Here is a 15664-nt window from a genome sequence, read left to right on the forward strand (position 1 = left end):
CTTTTATTGAGCTTAGGGTCCACTATGACTCCAAGATTTTTTCTATTCCCTGATATCTGTGCTCTTTTTTCTTCCTCCCAATTTTTACTGGTTGGCATAGTGTAGCCAATCCCAATTAATACACTTGGCTGACAGGGCCCTCCCTGATTCTTACCACTTTCCTGGCTTAATCTTACCATTCTCCCTCTTGTTCATTATATTCTTGGTATATTGGCCTTCATTCAGTTTTTTAGCCCAGTTAGCTCTTTTCTTTTTCTTTTTATTGTTCAATGTGCCTGGCATTCAGTAATCTGTAGCAAATGCAGTCAGTGCCCCATTCATATCCTCTTAGCATTCACTATCAATGGCTTCCTCCTCAAGCATATATGCACATCTCCACCTGGGGCTTCCTGGGGCTTGGGAAGCAAGCTCTACTGTGGGTAGGGAGGGCTGGAGGTGGGGATTGGGTGGAGTGGGGCAGGGGGAGAAGGAAAGGGTTGATCCGTTGGAAGCAGCTCTCAAGCATGATGGACGTGAATTTGTGGATCAATAATCCACCTTCATGTTCTACACCATCTCCCCAAATTCCCAAGCTGGAAGGACTGTGCCTCCATTGCTCATAGCACTAACTTGCTCATTGGCACTCTTCCCTGCCTTATTTCCTCACTCCCCTACCCATGTTTCTTGAAGTCATCTCCCAAATAACTACTTACACTCCAATCCTTGCCTCAGATCTAAGACATGGGGTTTATTGTATGTTTGTGGTTATTATTAACAGCAGAATGGCTATGGTAAAACAAAATGTCTCAACCAGGCACCTCACAAGATGCCACCAGCTTCAGTTCATAGAGGGTGTTTTGCAGTTGAAATACCTGGTTATACTCTGACAGGGTTCACATTCATTCATTCAGCCATTCAGCAAATATTGATTGAGTGCTTACTCTTAGCCAGAGGTAGGGATTTCAGCATCAGAAGTGGCTGCAAGTGGTTGCAAATCCAAATTAGAATTACTGCTGGGAAAAGAGGAAGGTAGCCCTAATTCCGGGGAAACAGAAAGGCAGCCCCAATCCCTTCCCACTCCACTCTGACTCCATTTCCCTTTCACTCCCCTCAGCATTCTGGCTGCTCTTTAAACAAACTCAGTCAGCTCCCCTCTGAAGTTTTCCACCTTCTTCATGAGATCTTTAGACCTCACCCCCTTTCTTTAACAGCTGTTCCTCCAATCCCTTAGCCTGAACTAGTTCCTCAGGGTGAATCAGTTTATCTCCTCTATTCCCTCTTCTAAGCATTTAGTTTCACCCTCCTCTGCTTTGGCATCACCTATTACCTAGATATGTCCTAGACTATGGCACGGCACATGCCTACTTGGAAATGTGTCTCCCTTTCTAATTTGCAATAGACATACATGGCAACTGTTGATGCCACACCCATATCCCACTGCCCTTACCACTTTGGGGGCACACTGACCTGATTTCCAGCTGGCGGCACCTGCATTTATTGATCTGAACTTGACTTCCCACCTGTGCAGCGATCACCCACAGGGATGGTAGACTTGATCACAGGCCCTTTCAAGGCTGCTTCCGTTCCCTATTCCGCCTCCCTATTCCTCTACCGACGTTTTCTTCACCTTCCAAATAAACCACCTGCGGTTGAATCCTTAATTTGGAATCTGCTTCTGGGTTAGCCCAAACAAAGATTTAGTTTTAAATTTATAGTTAATTTTAAGCAAAATATATGGATTTCTATTTCTTGTTCCATCAAGTACAGACACTATATCCTAATACTTTTTTTATTTTATTTTACTTTAAGTTATGGGATACATGTGTAGAACATGCAGGTTTGTTACATAGGTATACATGTGGGATGGTGGTTTGCTGCACCTATAAGCCCATCATCTAAGTTTTAAGCCCTGCATGGATTAGATATTTGTCCTAATGCTCTCCCTTCCCTTGCCCCCCACCCCCTGACAGGCCCCAGTGTGTGCTGTTCCCCTCCCTGTGTCCATGTGTTCTCATTGTTCAACTCCCACTTATGAGTAAGAACATTTGGTACTTGGTTTTTTGTTCTTGTGTTATTTTGCTGAGGATGATGGTTTCCAGCTTTATCCATGTCCCTGCAAAGGACATGATCTCATTCTTTTTATGGCTGCATAGTATTCCATGGTGTATATGTGCCACATTTTCTTTATCCAGTCTATCATTGATGGACATTTGGATTGGTTCCATGTCTTTGCTATTGTGAATATTGCTGCAATAAACATATGTGTGCATGTGTCTTTAGTAAAATGGTTTATATTTCCTTGGGTATATACCCAGTAATGTGATTGCTGGGTCAAATGGTATTTCTGGCTCTAGATCCTTGAGGAATCGCCACAATGTCTTCTACAATGGTTGAACTATTCAGAACTTGTTATCAGTCTATTCAGGGATTTGACTTTTACCTGGTTTAGTCTTGGGAGGGTGTATGTGTCCAGGAATTTATCCGTTTCTTTTAGATGTTTCTTTTAGATTTATCCGTTTCTTTTAGTTTATTTGCGTAGAGGTGTTTATAGTATTCTCTGATGGTAGTTTGTATTTCTGATTTTTTTCAGTCTAAGATCAGATGTTTCACCTCCTTTCTCTTCCACCTTTTCTCTATTTTTCTATATGTATTTCTAGTTCTGTCTTCACTTTTACAGTGTTTACATTGCTAACTTTTACATTCTGTAATAACATTTGAATAATCTTGGGTTCTTTTTTCCCTGTAAGTTGGTTCTAAAAGTTGAAAACCAATAAACTAAGTGTACATTATTATGCCTTTTTATCTACCTTGAATTGCAGGGCCAAATGGATTTACCTTTTCTTCTTCATGAGTTCCATGCCAAGAATCCTACATCACTCAAAGGAGGATGTTTCTAGCACCAAGGGCAAATAGAGTCACCTTTTTACCCACCATTGACTTCTCACAATCACGTCACAGTGTAGTCTGTTTCACAGCGGAAGCTTGATTCTCTTGCGCAATTTTGTTTCCCTAGTACTCCTCCTCTTATCCCAGGTTTTGCTTTCTGCAGTCAGTTACCCACAGTCAACTGTTTTTATATTTTGAGAAAGAAAGAGAACACACTTACCTAATTTTTATTACAATATATAGTTATACTTTTTCTATTTTATTATTAGTTTTTGTTGTCAATCTTTTACTGTTTCTAATTTATAAATTAAGCTTTATTACAGGTATGTATAGAAGAAACAGTATACATTGGGTTTAGTATCATCTGTGGATTCAGGTATCCACTGGGGTTCTTGGAACATATTCCCTGAGAATAAGGAAAAACGACTACATATTTTTTTCTTGTAGAGATGTCACCACGTCACAGCTACTTTTAAACTTCTTACTGATTCTATCAGTTGGTTTCATCCCAGTCTTTCATGAATATATTCTTTGTGGAGCCTACGTATTTTCTGTTCTGATTTGGATTTTTGCTTTATAGACCTACTTTACAACTCTCATTTTGCATTTCTTTTAGCTGCACTTTAGGGCTCATTCTACTGTTTTTTGTATGTGACTCTTTCAGTCTATTAATTTTTATTCTTCTTTTGTTGTGGCACAGCCTTAAGTAATTTCTGTGAGAAAGATATTAGGAGATTTATTTTCTGAGTCCTTGAATTATTAAAAATGTGTTTATTTTATCTTAGATTTAATAATAGTTTGGTTGGGTATAAAATTCTTGTATACATTAATTTGAGTATAAAATTGTTGTAAATTAATTTTCTGATAGAAACTTGAGTACTTTTCTGCATTGGCTAATAACACCCAGTACTGTTGATCTTAGTATGAGCCTCAATCCTTTGTATATGCCTTAAGTTTTCTGTCTTTAAGCATTTTATATTTTCATTATATCCTTGGGATTCTGATATTTCATAACTATGTACACAGTTCTGAATCCTTTTTCACTCATTTTGCTGGCATGCTGTGGGCCATTTAAAGATGCAGATTCAGATTAAATTCTCTGGCAGCCTTTCTTCTCTTATTGCATGTCTTTGATAATCCCCTCTCCACTACCCCTGTGCTCCTGCATTTCATCTGAAACTGCTAATGCTCAGATCATTTTCCTGAATTGATTCTCTGTGCATTGTACCTTCTCTATTATGATTTTGACCATTGTATATTTGCTCTGCATTCTAGAAAATGACCTTGACATTATTTCTCAACATTTACATCAGATTTTCAAAACCAGAAAACCTATTTTTAATTTCCCAGAGCTCTTTCTTATTTTTTGTTCAATTTTTAGGGCATTTCATTCTGGTTTTGTAGATGTGATATAATCTCAAATCCTTCTGAGGTCATTAATTAGAGTGTTTTTTCTTTTTTTTCTTAATTTCTTCTTTGGTTGCCTGAATTGTGTTTGTTTCCTTTGGTGTTGTTTAGTTCTGTTTGTTTGGTGCTTCTGCTTCATGTAGTAGTTAGTATTCTCCATATTCCTGGTGATCTGTTTCGGTGTTCATTTTTAAGAAGGAAGACATGGATCCATTTTTCTAGGTAGGTGGTGTGCACTTTTGCTGCTATTAGTTGTGTGGTTTGGGTGAGGCATCTGCATGAGGGCAGGGCTAACTGACTGGATGGGCTTCACATTAGGGAGAAGAGGCAGGGAAGGAGGTTTTGGGCCCGGGGACCCCCAAATGCCAGAATGAGGAGGGCATGGCCATGGGTGCTGGTACACACTCTAGGAGTCCTGGCTCCTAACTCCTAGAAAGCGTGTTCAATTTAGAAGAGAAAGCTTTGTTGTTGCCGTTGTCTTTCTCTTCCCCAGGAGCTAGAGGAACAAGCTGGGTGGGCAGCCTGCCCTCTTTGTGTACAGACTTGGAGGAAAAGTAGGGCAGGGTGTAAGAAATGAATGGTGCAGTAGGTTGGGAGTAGGTTTTTAATTCCTCTCCTATTTTGCAGTCCCTTTTCCTCAATTGCTCAGTGCTGGTCTGCTGGCTGTGGAGCCTGTGTCCTGCTGGCAGGGTGGCCCTTTCCCTGTGGTCCCCTCTTGTGCCTTCTGAGCCACCGTTTCCCTCATACAGGCTTGTTCATCAATACGCTCCGGCCACTCAGGCCCCAGCGTTATTTTTTAGAAACCTCTCATCCTTTGCTTGTTGGTTTCCCTACTGCTATCCTTTGCTCTTAAGAGATTTTTATTCCTTGATTCCTCCATGTTCAAGGTGTCTTAGGAGAAGAGGAAGACAAATAGTATGTCCTGTCTCTATCTACAATTTGCTCCTTTTTGAGATTTCTACTTTGGGTTAATTTTCCTGGTATTAGAAAAAGTCCTGCAATTTTGACCAAGCCCAGATATGGGAGATAATTTGGTGTTCCTTTCAGCTGATGTTTCAATATTTGTTTATTTGAGGAGAGGTGTCCAGGAGGGGTGCTGGGCAGCAGCAGCTGATGGTGGCTTGGTGGGTCCCTGGCTGTCCCAGGTGACTGTGCCCAGTCCCTAACTCACAGGCCCCAGTCCATCAAACAAAAGCCAGTTCTTAGCCAGCACCAGCTGCTCTAGGTAGAAGTTCATTAACCACCGGTAGTTACCTAAGCTTGACCCCTGGGAACTCTGATTCCCTACCCCGGAAGCTTATTTTAAAAAATCTCCTTTGCCCACACTAGATGAGACATGCTCTGCTGAATGCAGTTTTCTTCATGTGACTCTATTTCCAGTGGCGTTTGGGCATCTCTCATGGAGAGCTCTCTCATCCACGGGCACCTCTGTGCAGGTGGCTTTCCAGGAGAGCCCAGCTGGGAGCACAATTCGGGAGAGTTTCAGAGCCTTCTTTCTGTGCCCAGCAGAGCCACTCTAAGATCCACTGGCGCTGGGATTGCACCCACTCTTGGCTGCCTTTCCAGGCCATTCAGCAGCCCATTGTTTGCCACAGCCACACTCGAGTCTCTTGGGCTGTGCCCATTTCCAGCAACTCTGAGCGGGGTCACCAATTAAAGGAGGAAACAAAACGTTTCCTGAGCCGGCGGCCTCCGGCTGGCTCTGCTTCCTGTTGCTGTGTGAGTGCGGGGCTCCCGCGTTGCCCACGGCTCCCACCGTTCTCCATGTGTGTTCCTCTCCACGTCTTCTTTATTCCTCATTAGCTTTGGTTTCCTCTCTCCCCCTCCCTCTTTTACATGTCTGTTATTTCCAACCCTTTAGCCACACAAAATGAGGGGTGCCCTTTTCCTGTTGCCTCGGGAGTCACTCCTCCCTCGGCCGTCACCTGCGGATGCCGGGCCATGGCACTCCGCCACTTCTCGGCCACAATGGGAGCTCTCAGAGCCGGGCGGCGCAGCCTGGGCTGGGTGCCAACATGCCACAGCGAGGCAGCTCGGCCTGCAGAGGGGCGTGAGCCTGGCAATCAGACCCTCGCAGAGCCGCCACCGACTTGCTGTGGGGTCTGGGGCAAGTCACTTGACCTCTGCTTAGCTCCTCGTCCCAGAGAGGAAGTGAGGATGGCTTCCCTGGGATGCTGGAGGAATTGCCAATGAAGGCAGGACGCCTCCTGGCCCAGGCCTGCAGACCCACTGCCAACCTCTTGGATGAGTGGTTTTGTGCATGCTCTCAGACAGAAACACACACACACAAATACACATGCACATACATATGTAGACACACATGCAAGCATACATATATTCATGCATTCATATATGTACTCACAGACATAAACATATATATATATGCACGCAGACATACAGACATACCTTTACACACAAGCACACATGAACAACCAATGCAGACACACACAAACGTGCACACTCAGGCACATAAATATCCCCACACCCACACAAGCACATATACAGACATACACACTTTTTATATCCTTAACACACACAATTGCAGACTTATTCTTACACAAAATATGCACATATACATACACACATTTACACACAGACATACACACTCACATACAAATGCATGTTCACCATAATCAAGGTTACATATAAGAGTGTGTATATGAGTGGGTTTCCCAATGAAGCAAATATAAACCAAATGAAATTTCAACTTGTCTTTATGGAAACAAAACAAACAGCTTGAAATCTCTGGGATTTCTCCCGTTCTTTCCTTGTCATACATGTCAAAAGTCCACGGCCCGTGTGTGCTAGTCACTGTGCCAGGCACAGTGAGGCATATGACAAACAACTGATGTGGCCTCAGGCCTTGAGGGACTTATGGGCTCTTCGGGGAACACAAGCCAATGACTCAGGGCACTGATGTGCTAACACACTCGGGTAGGGAGCTTATGGGAGGGTCCAGCTGTGGCACAAAAGATGGAATGTTGCATGCGGCCAGAGGAGGAGGATCAAGGAGGGCTGCATGGAGGCAGAGGCTCTTGATCTGGATAACTCCACCAGATCAGGGTGGAACACTTTAGCTGGGCTTGGTATCAGAGCCACAGACAATGACTCTGACTCCAGACATGCATGTGGAATGTGTGGGAAAGAGCAAAGGGTCCCATCAATTCATTCTTCTTTGAAGAGGTGGCTTCAAGTGCCTGCCATGACCACAGGGGTTGGGGGATTCTCAGCTACATCTGGGCCACCGCAGGCATCAAAGCTGGAGAAACAGAGATGACCGCCACTCGAGCACCTTCACACCTAGCCTTGCTCGACACTCTGAGTGAACTGCTTGCACATTTTTCTTCTGTAGCTGTGTATCTGTGGTGATTGACTGTATTTTTTAAAGGCAGTTGCATCAGTATTTTTGTTCCACATGCTCTTCCAGAACCTTGCCTCATTTCAACCAAGAGGTGGAGTCTGTTTCCCTCCCCTTGCACCAGGGTAGGACTTTGTTGACTACCTTGGTGAATAGAATGTGTGACCTTGGGGCTATGCCATGGAAGGTGGTAGTGTTTCCTCATGGCTCTCTCTTTGGGTCAAGTGCCTTGGGAGCCTGGCACACATGGGAAGTCCAACTGTCCTGAAGGTGCTGTGCTGGAGAGACCATGTGGAGAGACCACACAAGGACAGAGAGAGATGCTGAGGTCAGGGATGAGCCCCTGCTGGTCCAGCCCCAGCTGTTTGCATCTCCCCAGGGCTGGCACCAGCCATGATCGAGGGGCTTTCTGATGACTCCATTCCAGCCTTTGGGCTGCCCAGCTGATGCCTGGTAGAGCAGAGATGCACTCTTCCTACAGAGCCCTATGCAAATGGCATCTTCAGGAACCAAACAAACTTGCTGTTGGCTTAAGCCACCAAGTTTTGTGGAGGTTTGGTACCCAGCAACAGACAATTGGAGCATCAGTTCAAGCAAATGTTTGATCATGTTTGCCCTTAAGGGCTGAGACAAACCTTGGGAAATCTTGGTTACTCTTGGAGGCCTTATTCAAAAGGCAAAGTCTTCACATGTGGACTTTTAAAAAATTGCACTCCTCTCGGAACACTGGAGAGGAAACATCCAAAGGATCCGAGGTGCCTCTTTACAGGCAGGTGGCTTTATCTAAACACATGATCATACGAACCACCTGCTGTCCTGCCTTTTCATGAACTTGGCTTCTTTTCTACCAGGTGTGGGGAACACAGCCATTCAGCATAAACAACACTTTCCTTGGGCTTAGAAAGTCTAATGAAATGAAAGTGAAAATCTTGGCACATTTGGGATTAGTCTTTGAATCCGTATGGTTCATTCTGCAAGGCACACTGACCTCCCACACTAGCAAAGGGGACAGCCCCTTACAGCCAGGGATCTCTAGAATGGAGAGTCGCCTGTTCCATCTGCTTCATGCTACATGAAGTTACTTGAATGTGCCTGCTAGTCAAGTCATGGAAAGTTAAGAGACAGAGAGAGGACATCTTGACTTAAAAATACATGTTTAAAAGCATTTCCAATCTACCATAGGTGAGCATTTTCATAAAATACAATAACAGGCTGAGTGTGGTGGCTTACTCCTGTAATGCCAGTGCTTTGGAGGCCAAGGAGAGGGGATCACTTGAGACCAGGAGTTTGAGACTGCAGTGAGCTATGATGGCAACCCTGCACTTCAACCTGGGCTACAGAGTGACTCTGTCTCTAAAATAATAAAAATAAAAATACAATGCAATAACAATGAATTACTAAGAAAATGAAATAAAAATATACACTAAAATTCAAGCCTAAAATTATTATTAGATTTAAGAGACCTAAAGTTACTCTGCTTAATTAGGTATCAAAGTCTCTAAGTGGTTGCCCTCCAAATCTCCACCGATCTCACTGCAGATCAGCACAAATCCTCAGTGCACCAGCTCAGGTGCCCAGGACCATCCACTAACTAGCACAGGTCTAGAGAGCAAACAGAAGCTATTTTCAGGAAGGCAGGGTTGGAATGGGAAAGGTGCGAAGGAAAAAAGCCATCAAATCTGTGGGACCCAGGTGTAAGAAGTAAGAGAAGTGGGCTGTCTTCAGCAGGGGAAGTGCCAAGACAGAGAATGTTAGGGTTCCATACAGACTGACTTTGTTCACTCTTTGTTTTTTAGCCTGAGGTTGATCTTAAGATCAGATAAGAGTCTCCACTGGAGAGAGGGTGGACAGGGCACGTGGATTTGTAACTTCTGGCATTCTGGCAGAGACTGGTATTAGGGCTCCCTTAATTAAAAGCAGATTCTATTTCCAGTCCTTCAGAGACACCAAGTAGGCTCCAAAGAGCCTGGCCAAGCACACAGTCCTCACCCCATGGTATTCTTGGACGTTTGAACCTTGGAGTTGCAAGAATTCTGAGGATGCTTCAGGGTGTGTGTGTGTGTGTGTGTGTGTGTGTGTGTGTGTATGTGTTTGTGTATGTGGTGTATGCCAGCCCAGTATCTAGCAATCAACTTCCACGGTGGCATGACACTTGTAGCATGACTGACAGATATGTCCTTTCCTTCTTGGATAGTGTCTGTTCTAACATGTCATCTGGGATCCCTTGGAATCTTCATGTACAGAACCGGTTGCTGCCTCATTGAGTTGGTGGGGACAGAATAGCTTCTGGTTGGTAGCATGGGTTGTGCAGAAGGACAGACCCTGCAGGTAAATCACAGCAGATCTCGGCCATGTTTGCAAGTATGTTACTTAAAAATTTCCAATTCTAATGCATTTAAGAGTTTTCATGATTCATGTCATTTTCACCTGTCTTGCATTCTGCTGTGCTTTCTTGGGTGGAAGGGAAAAGCATAGCCTTACAATTCAGAGGCATCACCATGTCGTTTCTTACCATTATTGCATCTCGTGGCCCTCAAATCTTGCTCATGTTTTGTTACCACTTATAGCAGTTTGGCGTTATTACAGAGTTTCAAATCCCAACATTTTTTGGGGGAGCATTCATAAAAATCTCATATGACATTTATGCCAGTTTAATAAAATATGATGATACCCAGCAATTTCACTTTCATCATTTAGACCAAACGAATATTTGTACACATGGTCGAGGCAGTATGTGAAAGGACATACGTTATGGCAATTTCTGGAAAAATACAAATTTAGAAATACCCTAAATAACCATCAAAAGGGGGATGGACAGATAAACTCAGATTCATTCACACAATGGGATACTCTCTGGCGGTAAAAAGCACGAGACATATCTGTAAGTGAGAACATGGAAGGGTCTCAAGATATACTGCTGACCGAGGAAAGCGATTTCCAGATAATACACGCAGCGCGATAGCATTGCTGAAGGAAACAGAACCTCATACACTATAAAGCATGACCACCGGTTTTCTAAGGGTACATACCTCATAGAAAATAATTTGTAGTTCACCATCCAAAATGAGGACAGTATCTCCTGTAGTAGGAGAGGAGGGAATCCGAGAGCGGTGGTGCTCAAAGGGGATTTTTATCCTTACTTGTAATTCTTGGAGTTTTTTTTTTTTTTTTTAAATGAGGAAACATTACTCATGTCTTATTTATGTAGTAATAAAATCATGTCAGAAATCCGGGTACACTGATGAGCATGACTATCACCCCTGGCAATGTCTATCTGAGTAAAGGCCAAATAAAGATAAGAGAAAGAGACAAGAGCACTCACAGAGTAGTGCTCAAGGCCAGGGCCCATGACTCCAACTGCCAGAGCCTCCAGCTACAGCTCCACCCCACAACCCACCAGGCTGCGGCAACCCTCAGAGGTTTCCTGGGCTTGCTGCCAGCTGTGGGGTTAGGAAGTTAAGAGAATGAACCCTGAAACCAAGCCACCTGGCTTCCCATTCTTCCGATCCTTCCAAGCGATGTGATCCCTGGGGAAGTCATGCATCCCTCAGTGCTTCAGCTCCCTTGAGTGTCAAGTGGGTATAAGAATAGGGGGGTATTGTCGGAGTTAAATTAAATCATATGACCAAACCTTTAGAATGGTACCTAGGACAGAGACATCTCCACGTAAATATTATCTGCTACTATTAATCTTCAAGAGCTTTTCTTTTTTTCTTCCCTAGAATTTTCTTTAGGGACTCAGATGTTTAATTTCCACTAAGATCAAGCCAGCTCCAAAGCCTCCTCCTTTATTTCAGGTCCTTGATAAGTAGCATTACGGGAAGGTTTAAAAGAAAGTCAGGTCCAACATTTCGTTGTATGAATGGAGAAACTGAGGCCCAGAAATGCAAGTCTCATTGCTGGTCCTCCCAGAAAGTCAGCAGAAGAGCTAGCCCAGACCTCCTCCTTCCTGACCCTCTGGCCAGCTCTGTGACCATTGGTACCACACACTCTTCTGACAGGAAAGAGCAGGAGTTGAGCTGGGCACCCTGGCTCATGCTTGGAATCCCGGCACTTCGGGAGGCTGAGGCAGGAGGATTACTTGAGCCCAGGAGTTCAAGACCAGCCTGGGCAACATGGTGAAAGCCCATCTCTACAAAAAATATAAAAAATTAGCTGGGCATGGAGGTGTGTGCCTGTAATCCCAAGCTACCTGAGAGGCTGAGGTGGGAAGATCACCTGGGATTGTAGTGAGACGTGATCACGCAACTGCACTCCAGTCTGGGTGATGGAGTGAGACCTTGTCTAAAAATAAAAATAATAATAATAAAAAAAGGAAGCTGGAATTGGCTTGTGGAACAACAGAATTGGAATTTTTCTCAAAAGACTGACTTATCCCACTTTGGAAAATGGGCAAAATACTCCTGCAGCTCTGTCGACATTCTATGGAGTCCTCAGTTATGACCGTGACAATGGTACAGACAGGCTCGACCCTGCTGGTGCCACAGAGCAGGGACTGTGGGAGCCTGACAATGAGCTTTCATGGCCCCAGGACAGGACAGAGAGGAGGCACCTCTGCAGGAGGCTCGGAGATCGAGATGTGCTCGTTGCAGGCAGGCAGCTGCCCTTCCCATGGATGAGAGCAGCCCCTCTCTTCTTCAATATTGACCAGCAAAGAAACAAAAATCCATCTTAATACTTTTTCAGTGGAAAATGAAGCAGTTTATTTAATATTATTTGGATAACAAGCATCCACATGAACAGGATTCGAATGTCAGTTGTCTTCGGGGAAAAAAGATTTATTGGTTGGTAAATATTGAGAAAGAAAAGCTGATAAAGAACAGTTTCAGCTGCGGCTTCTGCCCGGAGCAGGAGAACAGGCCTGTGTTGTATTTTGGGGCCCTGGGAAGGCAAAAAATTGTGAATGTCTTTCTTTGTTGGTGGGTGTAAAAGTGGAGCCCGCTACAAATAATTTCTTATTTCTTGTCGCATAGATTTTAAATTATGTAGCTTCCCTACCTTGTTAAGTATTAAAGCGGTCTTGTTTAAGGAAGAGACACTTAAATAATGAAGCTTATGTATCTTGTTTTCAGACATCAATATCTGGCTTTGAGTGGCACAAAGAAATAAAGGAATGTGGATTCAGACCTCACTGGGATGCTTGGCAATTCTAATTCTACGCCAGACTGCAAATGGACACAAAACTGTTGCGACTTTTGTTGAAGAGGAGAAGGATGGGTGAGCATGTGACGTTGGGAAATTGTATTTTCTTCTTCGAGTTCTTCTGTTTCCTAATATTTAATCCTACTGTTCTCTTCTTTAGTGAAGGTCTCTTTAGTAAATAATCTCTGCTGAAATTGCTTCGGGCAGCACAGAAGCTGGATTCAGAAGCACACAGGTCTGGGGATGCAGGCTTCGGCCACCCTGATGCGAGGAAAGACTGCCATCTCGTGGTCAGCTCGATCCTGGCACCTTGGTGAGGGTCCAGGCTGCAGAAAACCGGGCTTGGGGAGGAAATGGTGCTGCAAACTGGATTTCTGCGGGACAATGTGGATGCCTTTAGAAAACACCCAGAAAAGAGCTGAGTGCCACCCAAGGTAGGCTTCAGTGAATCCTCTGCAGGTGTGTTGTCATCCCCTAAGCCAAACACACACTTCACACACACGCTGTAGGCTGCGTGAAAATGAGGTAGAAATGTGGGGAAAACATAATCCCGTGGAGAGAACAAACAGCTGAACATGTAAATGCCTCCGGCATGCCTGGCAGAGAGAACACTCAGGCTGAGAAAAGGGGACAGTAACTTGTGCCAAAGATAAGGGAGCAGCCTCTGGGGAATCAATCAGCAGGGCGTCTGGTCAACCCCTCAGACAAAGTCAGGTCTGAGCAGGCAAGATCTATGGATCTGATTTATTAATATTTTCACAATTAAAAAGAATCTGATTGTAAAACTGTTACATGTGTTGTGAGAAAAAAAGAAAAAACAAACAATATAGAAATGTACAAAGAAGAAAATGAAAGATTGGAAGCGTCCTCACCTTAGGGAACCATTATTAATGCTTTAGGTGGCCAGTCTTCCAGACATCTTGCTACAAATATATCCAAATGGAAATTAAAAATGCACTTTCACATAAGTGCAATCAGACCTTGTGCTCTTCTATCCCATAGCCTGCTTTTTCATTCAACACTATGACAGAAGCATCTTTCCAGGTCAATAAACAAAGGCTGGCCTCATAGTTTTTTTTTTTAATCAATTGCATAAAGCTAATGGTATGTAATATTGATTTGATACCTGCTACATGCCAGGCGCATGCATGATCTTGCATAATCTCATAACAACTCTACCGAACAGGAGTTTGTATTATGCCCATTAAGCAGATGAAGAGGCTGTGGCACAAGAAAATCGATCAGCATTGCCAGGGTATCTGACCTCAGAGCCCAGGCTCTTGACCAGTAGGCTAGAAATGAAGCATAATTTACTTACCAGTTTTCCGTTGATGGACATTAAGCTATTTCCTACTTTTCTGGTATAAAAAATAAGATTGCAGTGAAACTTTATGGCATATACATCTTTGCACCTTAGTGAGTTCTCTCTAAGTTAATTTGAAAGTAGTAGGGTGTGGGGTTTGTGGGTCAAAGTGTATGCTCAATTTATGCTTTACTGTGTGCCTGGCTTCCCTCCAGGCAGCATGTGCCGGCTCACACTCCCACCAGCTGTACAGGAGAATTTCCAGTGCCCCACGACCTTGCCAATACTAGGCTTCCTCATCAGTTTTTTTCTCTCCTTTATTTTTCTTTAGAAAAAAAAATAGCCTTTGAAAAAATTGTAGGAACTAGTGCAATGTGAGCTTGTAAGTGCTTCACCCAATGTAGATCCACCCAGTGTTAACATTTTGCCACATCTGTTAGTTTTTATCAAACTGGAGTTATCTATAGACATCGTAACCCTTGATGACTAAATACTTCGGCATGTGTCTCTTAAGAAAAAAAGCACACCCTTACGTAAGCATAATATAATCAGTACACTTGGGAATTGCTAAAATACAATTTTCTAATACAAAATTCATATCAAGTCATTGAATAAAGACACTTCTTGACTTAAAATGAGATTACATCCCAATAAACCCATCATAAGTTGAAAAAATGTAAGTAAAAATGCATTTAATACACTAAATCTGCTGAATATTGTAACAGCTTTGCCTACATTAAATGTGCTCAGAACACTTACATTAACCTGCAGTTGGACAAAATTATCCAACAGAAAGCCTATTTTATAATAAAGTGTTAGATATGTCATGTAATGTATGAAATACTGTACTGAAAGTGAAAAACAGAATGGTATGGATTCTCACAGTACGGTTTCCACTGAATGCCTATCACTTTTGCACCATTGTAAAACTGAAAAATTGTAAGTTGAACAATTGTAAGTTGTGGACTGTCTGTACTTAACAGATTTTGTCTTGATCCAGAATGGAATCAAGGGTCATGTATCGTTTCCCAGTCATGTCTCTTGAATCCAGAACAGATCTCCAGCCTTTTTGTGGTCTCTCATGACATTGGCATTTTGAAGAGTTTTATGGAGTGTACTTAGGCCTGGATTTATCTGATTGCACCTCAGGATTATATTTAGTGTAAATATTGTTGGCAGGCATATTATACAGATGCTGTTGCTTCCTTCTCAGGGCATCATATCAGGAGGAACAACAAGATGCCAATTTGTCCACAATTTGTGACATTAACTTTGATCACTCAGTTAAGTGAGTGCCTGCTCTATTTCTCCATTGGAAATGTACCCTGATCTTCTGTGATTATTAAGTGACCTACTGGGTGATACTTTGAGACAGAATGTCTTGCTTCCCAACAATCTCTTACCCAGTGATTTTAGAATCTATTGATCATCCTTGCCTGGATCAATTGCTGCTTTCCTGACTATAAAGTGCTATTTCATTTCCCATTCTTTCTACTTTTAAAAAAAGTTATCGCTTTTCTATAAAGAAAAGCTTCTTATTCTACCCCTCAAATTTTTTAGTATCAGATTGTACTCATGGCTTCTTTCTC

The 15664-nt window shown here is 43.1% G+C and overlaps 1 long non-coding RNA gene across 2 annotated transcripts in view; it reads left to right on the plus strand.

Annotated features, from left to right (window-relative positions):
- Window positions 1-15664, plus strand: part of LOC105486786 (uncharacterized) — a 101732-nt gene that overhangs the window by 34824 nt on the left and 51244 nt on the right. Inside the window, exons 3-5 of one of the 2 annotated variants that reach the window (XR_011613604.1) lie at window positions 9825-9958; window positions 12703-12847; window positions 12933-13206. This is a non-coding gene — a long non-coding RNA (uncharacterized lncRNA). The remainder of the gene's footprint in view (window positions 1-9824; window positions 9959-12702; window positions 12848-12932; window positions 13207-15664) is intronic. The other variant, XR_011613605.1, reaches the window with a different exon arrangement.

The sequence above is a fragment of the Macaca nemestrina genome, chromosome 15, assembly GCF_043159975.1.
Source record: "Macaca nemestrina isolate mMacNem1 chromosome 15, mMacNem.hap1, whole genome shotgun sequence".
Classification (NCBI taxonomy): Eukaryota; Metazoa; Chordata; class Mammalia; order Primates; family Cercopithecidae; genus Macaca; species Macaca nemestrina.